Consider the following 18,038-nt stretch of genomic DNA (forward strand, 5'->3'; position numbering starts at 1 on the left):
CAGGTTCCTGCAAAAAGACCTGAGCCCCGGTCGCTTTAAATGGATTGATGAGTTGTCTCATTTTCTATCTTTTTTCCATTGTAGTGCGGCTCAAATCAGATCTTAAAAAAATCGATAAAGAGTCAACCCCTACTGGCGAATTTGGCAGGGCTTTAAAAGACAGTGCCTGTCTTAACAAATAATTCCCCCCAAAAACTAGAATAGGCAGAGGATACCGAGCATTGAGCCTCTGCGCAGTAATAGGGAGTCTATGTGCTCTTTGGCAGTCCCAAACCCAATCCCAATCAGACAGATCCGGAAAGGCTTTTTGGAAAAAGTTGGACCACAAATGCTCGGGGGTCAGCGCACACCTTACCCTCCGGAACACCAAACAATCTTAAATTATTTCGCCTTTGCCGGTTTTCTTAATCTTCAATCTTAGCTTGACAAGCCAAGAGCTGTAGGTTGTGAGACTGCACAGTATTCGCTATAGCAGTAACTGACTCCTCTGTCTCTGCTACCCAGTTTTGTAACTCAACCATATCTCCTGTAATTCCGGCCACAGTACCCGTCACCTCATCCAATGATAACTTAATACTAAGGTAGTCCGCTCTAATCTGAGCATGATGATCCTGAGCCTCTCGTTGTTGTTCTTGTAAGGCCTGCAGTATTACCGCAAGAGACGGCTCTTTAGAAGAAGGCAGTTCATCTGTCTCTTGCACCAAATCTAGTGAGGTTGGCTTGGTCATATTACCTAGCTCTTCATTTTGACCGGGCGAGCTTTCAGAGCTGTTCCCATTAGAGTAGTCCGCTGAGTTAGTTAAGGGTATCTCTTGTTCCCCAATGGATTCAATATTTTCACAATTCACAGTGTCCTCTGCACATTGGCCACTTGACCAGCCAGGACCAGAACCCGACAGACGAGAACTCAGAGCCTTGACCTCTCCCTTTGCTTGGACCCACTTTCTTAATGGGCTGCTCTCCATTCCGCCGACCTACAGAGCTATTATGCCAGCTAGCCCCTTGCAGGTCCATCGATCTTTTGCGAGGTTTGGCTACCTTGAGATCCTTTTTGCTGTTATTTTTATTTTGAATTCCCAGTAGTGTTAAGGGTCTTTTGTGGATCCCATCGGTTCTTCCCTACAATAATGACCTCAGGCATAGCATTAGATACAGTTAAACTCTTATTTTTTGGTTTAGTGCCCAGATCAGAGCGCTTTGGAGTACAGTCTTGGCCACATAATAACCATTTTGAACCATTCTGATCCACCTCGGGACTAGACAGGCTCCAGCTCTGGAGAGTACTACTAGGGCTATCGCTGTTAGCATCTAACGCAATATCCTCAGTGCCCCCCAGTGCTACGTTAGGCACTTCTGCGATGGCATCCTCCTGGGTGACTGGAATCGCCTCCGATTCATTGGCCCCCCAATGGTCCAACACTCTGGGTGGTTCACTAGCATCGTCACATTCGGTTTCCACTTCTAAGTTACCCACTGGATCCTCAAAAGACAGTCTGTTGTTAGCAGCTGGCTCCTGTGTATCTTTCTGCGCAGCGCTACACAATATAGATGCTATAGCTATTGCATCAGCCGTTTGTATGAGAAGCTCTCCCTCTGCAATTAAATCAGCGGTTTTACCTGCTTCCAGGAGCCGAAGTGCGGGTCTGCCCACTCGAGCTGGGGTGACTTTAGATTCATTCTTGTTGTTCAGCGCCGTCCAGCCTTCTTCACCGAGCGGTGGGGGTTGTAAGCCCGTAGTCCTTGTAACACGGGCTGCTTTCGCTGTGTTTTTCAGCGGCGCCATGTCGGTCTTTAACTCCAACTCGAAAAAAGAAAGGCACGACCAACCGAGCCCCGATCTGCAGGGGCCGGACAGCCAGCAGACTCGCCTCGCCATCCGTCAAAGCTGCTGAAAATTACACCTCGGTCCAAGCATCCACGCTACGGAGTCAGCTACAACGCTGGGGAAGACAGAAAAATAAGCCTTCTAGCGTATCACTCATCTTGGTAAGTAGGCGCCTCATAGCCTTCATTCAGTGGCTCATGGTAATGACAGGTACTGGGGTAGCCAGCCAGGAGGTTCGCTGTGCTGTGAGACGAGGCGGCACTAGTCCGCCATCTTCCTTCCCGTAACAACCTCCGCCATCTTCCTTCCTGTGACAACCTCCGCCCGCTAGGGAGTGTTTTCCAAAGAGTCAAAAAATGCAGGAGGAAATATCATATAGGAGTAAAAACCTCCCAAGAACTGAGGCAAGGCTAAATACCTGCAATAAACATCCATATGCACTGACAAAGCTTAAAAAGATAACAGCCATGAAAAGAATCAGGACGATGCTCACACTTTAGCCTTAAATATGAAAGAACCTGCCTCACCTCCATCAACCTTCAATGATCAATGACAGGTCAGATGACTTGCTAAATCTAGGCCTGCCAACATCTTAAAGGCCTCTGCCTACCCATCCGTGTTTGTGATTGAGGGCATCCTGAGTCTTCCGCGTCGACTTACCATGTAATTATGTGTCCCATCCCTACCAAGTCTGTCCCAGATCCACAGGCTGTCAAGCTACCCTGACTTAACATATGTCTAACCGAACATTTGTACTACTGCTGTTTCCAGTGCTTCCCACAGACAGATGTTCCTGACGTTGGGAACTCACCGTGAACACACTATAGGTTGCAATACGCTATACCCCACACCTACCTGCCTTCCAAGACACTACTCTGACCTAACTGATTTCCAACTCAGTGTACCCTCAGAAGTCTAAAAGCTCTATGGTACTCTCTGTTACTACAGTGGTGGGTTCTGTGTCTTATTGTGCACCTCTAGTTCTCCAGCATAAGCAAAGTTTTTGTACAGGGAAAGACATCCCACCTTCCAAGGCTGAGCAAACTACTGTCAATATGAACATCCTTGCTCTGAGTTAATTAAAACAATGTTGGAGCTTACCAAAACGTCCTCAAAGCTTTGAGCATCTACCTCCAAGCACTGAAATGACATCTAAGAGGACCAAAAGCATTCATTTCCGTGCACTGTAAAATTGAAACCAGACACACCAGAAACTGCTCCTATGAAACAGCTGTTCTCATTAATAACAATTATTTCATAACGTTATCAGGAAGGTACATTTACTATAATGAATAGGTGCATCTGGACATACATATCACAAATCAGTGGATGATTGAAACAATAAATGAATACATAACAGGGCTAGACACAGCCTCACACGGAAATTTTAGGTATTTACAACCTGTTCACGTTTCCACTACTCGCCTCTGCTAATGTTTTATTTATTTTTTACAATTATACCTTTTTATTTTTTAAAGACAAGGTTAGTATCAAATAAATACTGTCCCATGTTATTCCTTGAAACAGAATTTTCTCTGGAGGAGGTTCCTGTGGCTATCTTTTCTAGATTTGCAAATAAAATCCCAGGTCCAGATAGGGTGCCCATGGGCCTCTATAAACTCGAGGTGGCTCTGTGGGCAAACAATGCTAATTTGGCTCCCTGAACAGGATTCAGTGGCTATAGGCAAGAGTATAACGGACTGCTTATCCTGTGTAGGGGCCTCTGGATCCATTGGTTATGCTATACCAAGGATGTTTTCACTAAGCTAGTTGGCCCTCTTTCTTCTTAAACCCGGAATTGTTATCTACAATGGATAAACACTGGCTTAAAATACATTTCATGGATGCCAGGCAAGGGAAAATAGGGAAGGTTGAACTTCAGAAACCCGCAAATAAAGATTATATGTTGATTCAAACACAACGTTTGGAGCCGTACAGCGACATGGTGACCAACACGTGGGATAAATTAATCCTGCCTAGATTTAGGTTTGGAACCATTAGATGCCAGCTTTGCTTTTGCTTGGGTCAATTTAATTCATCTTTGTGTTGAGCACTCTCCGTAAACCCTGGCAAACTTTGTATCTTTTTGTAAACTTTATCGTATTTACGCCAAAAGGTTTTTAATCTCGCCACTCCGGAGTGCAGCATTGACCAGATGTATTCTTGTGTTATTATATTTACAGATGCTCTGTTTCCCTGAGGTTTGTGCATGCATTGCAACATTTCTCAAATTTACCCTGCGTTGTAGGCAGTCTCTACTGTTTTAAACTGTTGGATATATATTTAGGCTGTTTTTATTATGTTTATCATCTTTTAATCTGGGTTTGTATTTCTATGAGTTTTGTATACTGTTGATGTGCTTTTATGATTTTTTTTATGATCAAATAAAGCTTATTGATTGATATTTGTAAAATATAGGCTCATAGTTGTTTTTAAAGTCACATCCAGAACAAAGGGGAAGTTCAACGTATGTAAGTGCCCCTTGCAGAGTTATTGACAGATCTAAAGTAATCACCATACGTGTCCAGCCTTGTGAATTATGTCTAGGGAATGGTTGGTGAGAGCCCCATCTCTTATGCTTGCTTTTTGGATCCTCAATCTCGTTGAACAAATCAAGGGTCAGGGCAAAAATCTTTTGGCTGATATCACACCTTGAGTCCTTCACATTTTTTGATAGTAAGGTGACACTGGGTTAACTACATTTTTGTGTGAGTAGTATGTTAATAGTTTGCTTTTGATTTACTGACTAATACATTTGTTATCTTACACATTTTGTGAAGTGCACTGTTCACCATTTCACTGGCATCCTGACAATGTTGATTGCCTCGGTACACAAAGGGGGTCTGTTGGATGAAAGCTGTTCCAGTACCAAGGCTTCATAAGAGGTTTGGGTTTCTGGCTTTGGAATTCTTGAACCACACTGCCTGGGAGCACACTGTGACACTGTCGCTATGCAATTGTTCCCCTATGAGGGATATGTCAGCTCTTGTGGTTGGGCAGCAGTGTGTTTTGGAGGATATGAGAGTTGCCTCCCACACACACTCCTCCACTTGTGCCAGTTCCCATGGTTGGGAAAAGAGAGAGTACGAGCGGGTATTGGCGCTGTCCTAGGTTTTTAATTCCCTTAATTTCTTTACCTCTTCACATTTTTTTTTATACGGATTGTGTTTGTGACATAACTCGAACTTGACCCGGTATCGGGTATCAGAGCGCTTTACATAGCACCAGTTGCGTTACATGAGGACACATTCATTTTTGTTAGGCATGGGGAGATGAAGTGTTTGCCCAGAATCACAGGATGTTCAGCGTCCTTGCCAAGACTCGAACCCGGTTCCCCAGATTCAAGGTCGACCACCCTAGCCATTAGGCCAACTCCTTCACATCCTCAGACTCGAGGAGAAAGCTGACTGGACCACCATTGGCATCACAGACTTGTACCCTACTTTCTGGGAAAAGAGCAGGAGGGGCATTTCCATGTAGGGGGAGGGGCAACAAACACTCACTATGCCCTCTCAGCAGTGGGACAAGGGGTGGCAGAAAAGAGGACGGTCAGTAAAGGCGAGGTCCACTAAGAGGTAGGGTTGGGATTAGAGGAGGGGCTAAGGTACCGGTACTCAGATCTCTGTGTAGTAAGGGTCAACAACCTTGTGAACTACACTGGGGAGAAGATTGATGTCATTGGTTTTAGGTAACTTGTTTTCAGATTCAAGGGTAGACATGCATTATGTAAGTTGTACGTGGCTAAAGAGGGACCCTCAGTTTTGGTCTGGAAGAATCAGAAAAAACTTGAGATTATCCTAGATCCCAGCAGTCCAGAGAAAACACTAAGAACTGGGTCTTACATGAATTTCCAGCTGTCCGCAATGGCAAAATCGAAAAATTGAAGGGTTTCGCTCATGTTATTAGGTTAAAACAGGAAGCCCCACCTAAAATTCGCAAAGCAAGCAGCATTCCCTTCATTGTTAGAGATGAAGTTAAGTCAGAATTAAATAAATTGCAGGATTCTAGTATCATAGATCCCATAGAAGCCTCTGAATGGGTATCTCCATTAGTTGTAGGCAGACATGCCAATGGCAAGGTGCATCTGTGTGTGAATTTGAGAGGTCTCAATGATAACATCATCGTGGATCAGTTTCCTCTCCCACGCATTGACGAAATGTTAACTTTAACTAGAAATGACAAATGGTTCTCCACTTTAGACATGTCTGCTGCTTATCACCAGGTTGTATTGAATAAAAAAGTAAACATCTTACAGCCTGTTGCACATGCTTTGGATGCTTCCAATCCAAACGTATGCCATTTGGTTTAGCATCTGCAGCAGCCTTCTTCCAAAGGCTTATGTTTGAACTTTTCAGTGACTTAAAAGAGGTGACATTTTTAAGATGACATCTTGATTATGGGTAAAACTAAACAGCATCACGATGAAATTTTAAGGAAAGTACTCAACATTCTTTGTATGAAAGGTTTAGCTGCTGAAATGAGTAAAAGTAAGTTTGCTGAAAAAAAAGCCCCTTACCTGGCATATGAAATTAGCGAGAAAGGTATCAAACCCAAGGAGAAACTTGTAGAAGCAATCAACAAAGCTCCTTCTCCCAAGAACAAAGATGAGCTATGCTCATTTCTGGGCTTGGCAGAAATTAACTCTAAATTTGTTGAAAATTTTTCAGAACGAACCTATGAAATGCGTTCTTTATTAAAGAACAAGTCCAAATTTGAATGGACTAACTTAAGTCAAAATGCTTTTCTTGATATTAGGGGGCCATCACCGAAGCTTCTAAGTTACAAGCTTTTAATCCCTCTGCCACAATCTTTATCGCTACTGATGTGAGTGGTAAGGGTTTGAGCTGTGTCCTCACTCAAATTGATGATGTGGCGCAGAAATTGTCATAGTGGTCACTTTCCCCCACGGAACAATAATACTCTGTTATTGAAAGAGAGACACTGGCCTGCGTATGGGCTCAGAACATTTTCGGAAGTTCTTTTGCAGAAGGAGGTTTACTGTTCAAACTGATCATAAGCCTTTAGCTAAATTGCTTACTACTGATCATCTAGGACATCTGCAAGAATTGCCAGACTTTCCATGCGCCTACAAGATTTTATTTATGATGCTAAATATGTTCCGGGGAAAAAGAACGTCACTGCTGATTTGTTTATTAGAATGTCTCTCCCTCTGATGGAAGTGGATGCCAGTCCTTGGAATGATGTGTGTGTTGCGAGTTGTTTTTCGAAAGACAATGAAAAAGGCTTACAAAAGTGGGAAAAAGCTCAAAAGGAGGATGAAACTCTTAACCTTGTCAGGACCAAAATTCAATGTGGTTGGGGTTGTATTAAATCCAAACTGCTTGGTGAGTTAAAAGCGTTATGGGAAGTTAAAAATGAACTAGAAGTTGATGGTTTGTTTGTTAAGATAGGGGACAAGATTATTCCTCCCCGCAACTTAAGGAGTAAAATTAGTTATTTTTTATCATGAAGGTCACATTGGTATAACATGTTCTAAGAAAAACATCAAATCATTCTATTGGTGGCCTAAAATTGATATTGAAACAGAGCAGTTTGTGCGATCGTGCATGGAATGTGAGGATTCTGATAAATCTCAGAAAACCCTCAACCCTCCTTTAAGCTCTTTAGGTTGCACTTCTCTTCCCTGGTATGATGAAGCATTGGACATTATGGGTCCCATTGTGTGGTCTGATGAGTCTCAGAGGTATATTCTCGTGTTAGTGGATTTGTTTTCAAGGACGATTGAACTTAAAGTTGTCAATAAAGTTGACACTAGTTGTGTCATTAAATTCCTGGACTGTGTATTTCTGTGTGAAGGTTTCCCTCAAACCATTCTTACAGATAATGGTGTCCAATTTATGTGTGTTGAAATGAAGGAATTACTTGAGGTGGTAGGGATTTCACATAGATGCACTGCTCTCTATCATCCTAGGGGAAATGGTGGCGTGGAAAGGATCAACCGCATTATTAAGGATGTGTTGCAAATGACTAATCAAAACAGGAAAAATATTGATTGTGAACTTAAGAAAATGCTATGGACCTACAGGGTTACTAGTCACGATGCCAAAGGTGAGAGTCCCTTTGGTGTTATGAGAGGCCGTATTCCTCACTCTAAGATCAACCCATGTTGGATGAATAGAAGCAAACAAGTGGAATGAGATACATAAAAGATCAGGAGTTGTATTTTAACTTCTCAACTTAAGGACAAAAAAAACTTTGAAATGAAACATGCTGTCCGTGATGTAAAGTTGACTGTTGGTCAATGGTTTTGTGTAAAATCCAATAGAAAGGTAGCTAAAGGTAAAAGCAAATTTAGTGCCCCTGTACAAATTGTCAAGGTCATGAACAACACAGTGAGATTAACTGATGGCAGTGTATGCCATATGAGTCGTTTATCTTTAGTTAAGAATGTTCCTTGTCACATGTTGAATTATGCTCAACAACGAGCAGAACCATTGGTGGATTAATGTCCACACTGAGAGTTTGTCTTCTTCCAATCCTGTTGATTCCAATATTTGTGTTCAGAGTGAGATTATCTGAGGACTGAAGCTTGCTCTGAGCTGTGCCTTGGCTCTGGGCAAGGTGAGTTTAGCGGAAAGAAAATTAGCACCTTCGGTAGGACCATTGTGAAACTGAAGTGACTTGAAGACTATGATTCACAATTTCCATTTTATCTTGTGCAGTCTCACCAGTTTTTTTACAGTTTTTTTTCTCCAATTTTCTTCTTATTTTTCTGTAAGAAGGGGGATGTGTAGTATTGTTTTTTTTGTATTTCTCTTTGGAAGAATTGTCCTGGTTCTGTGGAATTAAGAATCAGAACACTTAGAGTGTTCTCAGTACTTATTAATGTGTGTTAGAATGTTAGGGAGATGCATTGGAGCTGGTGACATTGCTGCTTGCCTGGGCCTTGCTCGGGGTTGCCAAATAAAGAAGAAATCGACATCTTTATTAAGTCTCCTGGTCATTACTTCAGCCTCCTCTCTCTAATCGATACATTTACTTGCAGCTCTCCAGATATATCAAATCAATTGCTTGCAAAATTAACAGGAAGACTGATCGTTGGGCATCTTTTAAGTGATTACTCATGCTTTATGGCAGACCTTTTTACTTTAATTTAGTTCATAAACCAAACTACTTCCAGTGCATGTCTAAGCTATAAGTAGCACAGATTCTAGCCAAGGTGTCCCTGCTCTGAGTTAACACATATGCATTTAAACTCCTCATTTCTTGCATTCTACTTTTCAAAGAGGGAGCAGCTCTTACCCTTGCCCTGTTCTCATGGACCTGTCTTGTTTATGAAGGTAAGAGAACACACCTGTGATTCTACTCCTAAGGTTGTTCGCCATTTATGTGTGGGTGAAGTACCATTTTGTAGCACCTGAACTATAGCGCTTGATGCACAGCGAACAATGGATGTTGGTGACGGAAGCTCGTGATATGTATAAATGGCAGAAACAACTACAGTACTTCCCTGTTGTTTAAGGATTGTGACCCTTAGTACAGAATGTGATGCGAAACGTGGAAAGACACTATGGTGGAAGAAAATGAAGAACCAATTGAACAATATTGGTTAAAAGAATTCAGGTAATCGGAAAACATGTTGATAGTGCTCGTCAGTTTCGTTGAAACGTCTAGGAAAAAGCTGCTGCTTGTTTTTGCTTTCGTTGTTGCTTCTCCAACAGCTGTCTATGATTTAGCATTTTTGGTAAAAAGATGGCATCATGTTGAAAACAAGTGATAGATCAATTTTGGGTTATGCAGTTCATTTAACAATAGCCATGCTCCATCTTGATGTGTCTGTCTTTGTTTGAAAAGAAAACATACACCAGTGATGTTACTTCCTATTTGAGCCAATGTAAGTTTTTTTGCATCTTGTCACTGGTTGCCGTATTTTAATTTGTTGTCTCCTGTTAAATGTTTTCCCATCGAAGGTTTATTCTTGAAAACTTTGTCTTCGACGAGTATGTGCGTTACACCCTCACTATATATCCAGTGGTAATTGTCTCATTATCTGGAAGCCTTAACAAGCACTTTGTATCATCAGATCCAGGACGCAACAACATCTTTTTAGGTACAAATAATTTTTTAGTAAAATTAATGGTCACGTTGGTAGTTTTAGTTTTTGGGTGGAAGCAGTAAAAGTTCCAAATAAATGTAAATGTCATTCTTGTGATGATGTTGGATCAGGAAAACTTCTGCAGTGGTCGGTTCATTAGAGAAACTATGCTTGATGTGGCTTATTTCTGAAATTGAGAGGAAATGGGCTTTGATCATTAGTCTACAATATATGTTGTTTCATTTTATTACACTACTTCAGTGAGTCGATTTCTTCTGTTCTTTATGGATACCATTATTGAGCCTCACTGGCCAACAAATTAGGTGCAACTTACCCTTGATCTATGATCATTGTTAAGATGTATGTGTGCTCTTTATTTATTCCCGAGAGTCTTGTAGAAACGGAAATTGCACTTACTGTAAAGTTCCTCTTCAGTGATAAGTTCCAAACAAATCGTGAAGGCGTATTGAGATCTCCACCCAGCATGTGGAAGTAAGTTGTGCGGGGTCTGGAGGAGGAGTAGGCTGAGTCTGACACCAATAGGAACCTCCCATTCAATGTACACAAATAAAGAGAGAGCAAAACAAAATGTTTACTGGGAGGAGCAAATGTTCCTTTGAGCCCCATAAATATGAGGGCTATATGTTTGTTTTCCCCAGAGTCACCTAAAACCTTCCACTTTCTTAAAATGTATGGTATTACTTAATTTGCTTGTTTGCTTAGTCTACCTGCAATTTTGCCATTATCACCTTGGTGTCCGATTGCTTGGCAGGTATCAAGGGGTGCTGCTCCCTTCGGGTTAAAAGTTTGGCTGATGCAACACGCAGCAACCAAGGATGGATTGGATAAACCCATCGGAGAGTAAAATTATTTATTGCTTAAATAATATGCTATGACACTCTATGGTTGCATCAAAATGCTGAGGTGGGCAGTGTAGAAGAAATGAAGAAGATGGAGAAAATAAGGTAGCCGTAAAGAAGAGGGAAGGAGCCTTGTGAACAGAGTTGGCCATCTCTAAATTCTTATATCTTGCCGGAAGGGGTAAATGAGCTTTGTGGACTGCCAACGTAAAGTGTCTAGTTAGAATAAGTGCCCAATCACCCTTAAGGCTGTATCATTGGTTTGCAAAACCGGCTAGTGCTTTGGCACAGCAGTGTTTTGGTCCAGCGAGTAATGGCAGAACAGGGTGACATCAAGACACAGGATAAGGGAAATATTTAGTTTACAATCTATAAGTCAGTGGGTACCATCTTGGACTACAGCTCCGCATCGAGCATTCCCCTATACAGGTGGCTGACTGGTCACTTGAGCAGCAAGAGAGCCTACTCTGAGCCCTTCTACTCTGCTACTGACTCTTGTGGTTTGAGGGTACGTTGCAAGCTTCCAAACGCGGTCAGTTGGCAGATGGAGCCAGAAACATGCAGGATACACGAGGAGTTGTCTTTGTTTATGACCTTGCATCTCTACTGGTTTAAGTCCCTCAGGTAATCCAGTCTGTGAAGTGGTAATATATAGGGGCTTGAATATCTAGGATAAATGCAAGCTGGTTTGCAAGATGAAAGGGGGGACCTTTCAGCTTTGCAGTTGTGGATGTAGTGTGTTTTACATATTTTCTTTTCCCATGGATTTCAAAAACTGTCACAGTATTTTAGACAAAGATTCTGTAAAAGAATTGATTCCAAATTAATCCATTACTGCAAAAGAATTGGTAGATTGTTATGGCCTTTAGGGAGCAGTTTTGTTTGGCACTGTCCTGTATACAGGGCTATTCAAAACAAGCATTAACAAAGCCAGTAGGTCTTGCCTTTGTCAATCACTTGTGGCAGTGCTGCCCAGCGTTGGGACACTGTGCAGCATCGTCAAAAATGTTTAATAGCACAATGCAGCATGCACCATTTCCTTTAGTTTTGTATTTACCAATCCAAGATGACAAATGCCACTTGGATCGGTAAAAAAAAAAGTATGATATTTTTTGCGTGAAAGCCCCAATTAGAAAAAAAAAGGACGGCAGGTGTTAGAGTGGCTGGGGGGTAAAGAAGGAGTGGGTGGGAGGGGAAAAGCGCCACACAGAGGCCACGGGGTAGAAGCACAAGAGCGAAAGATCACCAGAGAATCACACAGATGACTAAGGCTCATGAGCTGTTTAGTTTCAGAAAGAAAGATGTCACTCAACATACTGTTAGATACAGATTTATTGATATCTCACAACAAAATTACTCAAGATTTCTTTTCAAATAAAACATGCAAGTTCCCTCTTTTTGTCTTCTTGCACTACCCAACGTTTACTTCACAGGTAACCAATGATTGTTCACACTAAAGGCCCTGCCTTGATAAAGTCAATTCTGGACGAAACAGTTGTTGATTGCCCTTGGAGAAATGTAATATGTTATTGTGAGATATTTGCAGTTGGCTATTTTTTAAAATAAAATATTATGATACTTTACAAATTATGACCAGTAATCATAATTATGAATTTTTGTTTGAAAATAAAGGTTAACAAATTGTGGTTATATCAATAAATCTGCATTGAATTCAAGGAGTCTCCCATTCTTTCGAAGAAACACCAAAATGCCCAAGCAGTCACTACAGCAGCAGGATACTGAGGGTCTAGAACCCGCCACACATACTCTTTGATAGATACAAATTGGGACTTAGTTGGTGTGGGTGCGTACCCAGTTTTTACAGATGCTGTTTGTCTTTTGTAATACAGCGATGTACTGTTAGTGTTTATTTCTCAGTTTCCTAATGTCTTGTAAGGCCGCTTTCTCAAACACTCCAGTATCCAGACCCGTTATTCCAAAGGAGGATATAAGTTACTTGGAAAGTGAAGATATTTTAAATTTTCTTGGCTATCGTATCCAAATTTACCAAAAATCACTTTAAGCACATTTTACAAATATAGGACCATATGTATGAAGGCAATTTTGCGATCGCAAATGCCGAAATCGGAGAATTTCAGCGTTTGCGATCGCAAAACAGCAGTGTCATATGTATGACACAAACCACACCTCGCAAAATAAGGAATCGCAAATTTTGCGATACCCTATTTTGCCATTGCATTTAAGGAATTGCAAATTTTTATTCCTTAAATTCAATGTAAAAAGCACAGAAAAAGTGCAATTTGGACTTAATGAATCGCAAATTACCACCAACTTCAAGTTGGTGGAAATTAGCGATTTCTTTGTAAAAATTCACTTTAATGTATTTTTCAAAGTGCCATGTGACTCACATACATGCCCTTAGGGCATGTATGTGTGCCACATCTGCACCCATGCTCATTTCAGGGGTGCAACAGGGTGTCCTTTTGACACCCTGGCACCCCTGAAATTGCATTCGCAATTTGCGATTCTCTGATTGGGAATCGCAAATTGAGAATGTCTTCCCATTCATCCCTATGGGCCTCTAGGCCCATAGGAATGAATGGGGAGGTATACCTTAATTGCAAATCGCAATTTGCTATTCGCACTTAACGAATATGTAGGATTCGCAACATTTATTGCAAATCCTACATACATAGGGTTTTGCGATTCTCAAATAGTGATTCGCAAAAAATCATCATTTGAGAATCGCAAATGGGCATTTTCATACATATGGCCCTATGTGACTAGCTCCGCCAACCAGGAACAAATAAAATATTTTTGTTCAGACAAATCACATTTGAGGCTTCATTTATGAAAACCGTTGCATCGCTGTGACAAAACAGCGATGCAACAGTTTTCACTGCGCCCTCCTTGTGACGCGATGGATGTGCCTTATTGAATGTACATCGCTCCATTTCGCAAGGGAAGACAGATATGTCAGGAATCCTGGCATATTTGTCGGCACAAAAGTCATGCATTGCTGGAGTTGTGTTGCAAGCATGAAGCAACTCCACCAATGAGTCGGCGAGGCTTATCCTTAATGCACTGCATCTCCCTACGCCTGCCATGAGGAAGGCGTAAGGATTTGACGCTATGGCATCCTAGAAGTGGCGCACTGAAATCTTATAGATTTCAATGCACCACTTCTACGAGGCTTTTATACGGGGAATGCCTACCCTGCATATATTATACCTGGCGCAGGTATAATGTGCACAGGGGTTTACAAAGTGACGCATCTGCCTAGATGCGTCACTTTGTAAATAGGGCACAACTGGGCGCATTTTTTACGCCACCAGTAGGGCACAAAAAGTGACGGCGGCGTAACAGTGTTGCAAAAGCTCATAAATGAGCCCCTTGGTGACAGTGTTTTGTATCGTACTAGGAAAGTTCATGATTGAAGCCTTAATGTTACCATTGCCAATATCGCTGCCTGCCAGCTTATACGTACTATTGTCTCTGTGGCTGAAAGTGAGCGTTTTCTTGTGTTTTCCTTGGACTTTGTTAGTGTTCCTGTCTGAAAAGGGGAATCATTAAATGTAGTTAGGTTAAGGTTAGTGTTTCTTCTAGGCTGATCATTATGTGATTAGGACCAACCACTTGTAGATAACTTGGCCTATTCAGATACCTTGAAAGATCTCAGTTTTAGTCAGAGCTTGATCAATAGAAGCTACGCGTCCACTAGGAAAGGCGATGTAATTTCCTTATTGTGTTGATGAATATGTTTTTTAAGTTTTTCTTTGTTTGCCCTGCATGCATTTTCGAAAACTTCCTATTTCAGAATTGATTACAGCATTTCTAAAAGAATAGTTTTAGAACAGGTTCCTTCCAGTTATACTGTTATTGCACATATTGTTTTAGTGACTGATAGGATTCAGCCCCAGGAGAAACTGCTGGCAATAAACGTTCATTTGTTATGGAAACAAAATGTAGATGCACATGCTTTGTTTTTAGGTCTTGGCTGCAGATAGATTTAACCGTATGTAGGCCGACCTGTTGTTTCCAACACATAGGGGCCGATTCCGATCCTGGAAAAACCGGGTACGAATCGTCGGACGGAGCGTTTTTTCCGTCCGACTCGTACCCGGGAAAAATACCTTACAAACATGCAAGTACGATTCGTACGGAAACACCATTTCTGTACGAATCGCAAAAACCACCGACCGACAAAACACATACCCACAATTCCGATCCGGGACACCGCGGACGTGACGTCCGGACGGAGTCAGGCAGCGTTTCACGAACCAGCAAGTACGATCCGTGCCCACGTCACTCCGCACGGATTATATTTTACGGCAGCCAAAAACTGCCGGTAAATCAGGACTACGCGCAGAAGGAGCACCTGTACGTGCCGTACCCCCAGCCCCCCGTATGTACGCGCCGTACCCCCAGCCCCCCATATGTACACGCCGTACCCCCAGCCCCCCGTATGTACGCGCCATACCCCCAGCCCCCCATATGCACGCGCCATACCCCCAGCCCCCCGTATGTACATGCCGTACCCCCAGCCCCACGTATGAACGCGCCGTACCCCCAGCCCACCGTATGTACGCGCCGTACCCGCAGCCCCCCGTATGTACACGCCGTACCCCCAGCCCCCGTATGTACGTGCCGTACCCCCAGCCCCCCGTATGGACGCGCCGTACCCCCACCCCCTCTATGGATGGTGCGTACCCCCACCCCCGTAGGTATGGTGCAGACCCCCAGCGCATAGGTACGGAGCGTACCCCCACCCCCATAGGTACGGAGCATACCCCCACCCCCGTAGGTACGGTGCGGACCCCCAGCGCATAGGTACGGAGCGTACCCCCACCCCCGTAGGTACGGAGCATACCCCCACCCCTGTAGGTACGGTGCGGACCCCCAGCACATAGGTACGGAGCATACCCCCACCCCCGTAGGTACGGAGCGTACCCCCACCCCGTAGGTACGGTGCGGACCCCCAGCGCTACGCTATGTCTCCAAATGACAAGTATGAGCCGAACAAGAAATGCAGCGCAAGCCACGGCCAGCAGCACAGCTGAAAAGGGAGAAAAAATAGATAAATGTCAATTGATGAAATAATACAGTCCATGAATCAATCAATCAACATTCTAGAAAAAACACAAATGCTTTTCTTCACGTTCTTGGTCAGCAACTGAGAGAACAAACCAGTCTCGCCAAAGAACTGAGGACGGAGTTGAGGCAGTGACTCACCATATATATGCCATACTGTACATCTTGAGACAAAATATTGACAGAATTGAAACTATGACTTTTAATATCAGGATTGAATGATTGCTGCTGTGGGTATTTTAGGCTGTTTCTAGCTCAAACGGGAAATGAAATTTTTTAAAACAACGAAAGTGCATGCAAAAAAGGAAACAAGAATCTTGGCAGCACTTTCTAACTGCTAGGTCATTGTATAAATATAATAACAATTTCAAAAATGGTACACGGGGAGGGAGGCAGGAAGCAGGCTGAGATAAATCTAGGAGAGTGAAATGACAGCACACCTGGGGGGAGAGGAAGAGGGAGACTTTAGGTAGGTAAAGAGCAAATGAACACATTAACTCCAATGGAACATTCAATACTAAAAAAAAAGTCGCCTCCATCATGCATTGGACGGACACACCTCTTTCACTCAGAACATCAAGAACAAAATGCTAATCAGCAAGACAGACATAAGCATAGGGAGTACAACTATCACATCTTGGGCAGTCTACTAAGATAGTCAACTGCGTCGCCCAATCATGAGCAAGGGACTGCACGAAGCCCATTCTAAGTATAGATTATGGTGCCGATTCCGATCCGGTAAAAATATTCCCCGTACGAATCGTATCCGGATTTTTTTACGTACGAATCGTACAAGTCCCGTACAAACTGGCAAGTACGATTCGTATGTTAAAAAATCCATACGAATCGCATTGGGAAATTCCCCGACACGTCCTCGGGTCGGAAAAAGTGTCCGACACGTCCCCGGACAGTTTTACGTACGAATCGGTAAACTCAAGTCCGAGCGCGCAAGTACGATCCGTCCCGTCTGTCCGAATGCACAACCGTATGGAAAAAACACCGTACGGAGCGAACTCCCATAGCAACCATGGAGACGTCCAAACATGTGCCCGCATACGCGCCGAACACCCCCCCAGCCCACCCCCCCAAGTACGTGCCATACCCCCAGCCCCCTCATGTATGTGCCGTTCCCCCACCCCACCCCCGTAGGTACGGAGCGTACCCCCACCCCCCTATGGACGGTGCGTACCCCCACCCCATAGGTACGGAGCGTACCCCCACCCCGTAGGTACGGAGCGTACCCCCACCCCCCTATGGACGGTGCGTACCCCCACCCCGTAGGTACAGAGCGTGCCCCCACCCCCCCTATGGACGGTGCGTACCCCCACCCCATAGGTACGGAGCGTACCCCCACCCCCGTAGGTACGGAGCGTACCCCCACCCCGTAGGTACGTAGCATACCCCCACCCCCCCTATGGACGGTGCGTACCCCCACCCCGTAGGTACGCTACGCTAGGATGGTGGCAAGTATTTTGGTTTCTATATTTAGGAGTGATATTGGCCGGTAGGATCTACACTCTGTCCGGGGTTTCCTGGCTTTAAGAATAACTACTATTGTGGCCATTCGGAGGTTAGGGGGAAGTATATCCTCTGTTTGTGTTTCCAGGTACATTTGCAATAGGTATGGACTTAGTAGGCTAAAATTTGGCGGTATTCCATTTGGTCCTAGGGTCTTCCCAGTTTTTGGTTTGCCTATTGCCATCACTACGTCTTCTAGGGTAAGTTCTTTCTCAAGAGCCTCTCGGTCTTTTGAGGACAGGGAGGGGAGGTCAACCGTCTGGAGATACTTTTAAATGTGGGTACTGTACTGCTCGATTTTTCCGGTCTTATTGTGTTGAAGGGTGATTTAGGTGACTTCAGTCTCTTTCCATTCAAGTCTAAGGGTTAGAGTAGTGTATAGAGCCTATTTATTAGGCACTTCGACATGATCCTGTGTTCTTCCCCATAGATCAGGGTTTGCATACATATCCTAGGGGATAGATTCGTTAGCATTAGAGGTAATCTGTTCTGTAGTGAGGGTATTTCATGGAGCCGTGCTGAATTCAGGCCTGGTAGGCCTTAAACGGGAGAGACTCCATCTTTCCTCCTGCTCTGGCAGCTTGGGATGTTTCTAGGTCATAGGCAGTGTTTTAGTTAGGAAGTGTTATTCGCTTGGAGAGAACCGGTTCAGGCCGGCCCTTATCGAAGGATTGTATTTTTCTTCATGCCGAAGACACTACATCAGGCCGGCCGGCTGGGAACGTGT

At 43.5% G+C, this 18,038-nt stretch overlaps 1 pseudogene; it reads left to right on the forward strand.

The window, feature by feature from the left end:
• LOC146839545 (uncharacterized) overlaps positions 1 to 18,038 on the forward strand; it is a 93,655-nt pseudogene that overhangs the window by 45,944 nt on the left and 29,673 nt on the right.

The sequence above is a fragment of the Triturus cristatus genome, chromosome 4_1 (genome assembly GCF_964204655.1).
Source record: "Triturus cristatus chromosome 4_1, aTriCri1.1, whole genome shotgun sequence".
Lineage (NCBI taxonomy): Eukaryota > Metazoa > Chordata > Amphibia > Caudata > Salamandridae > Triturus > Triturus cristatus.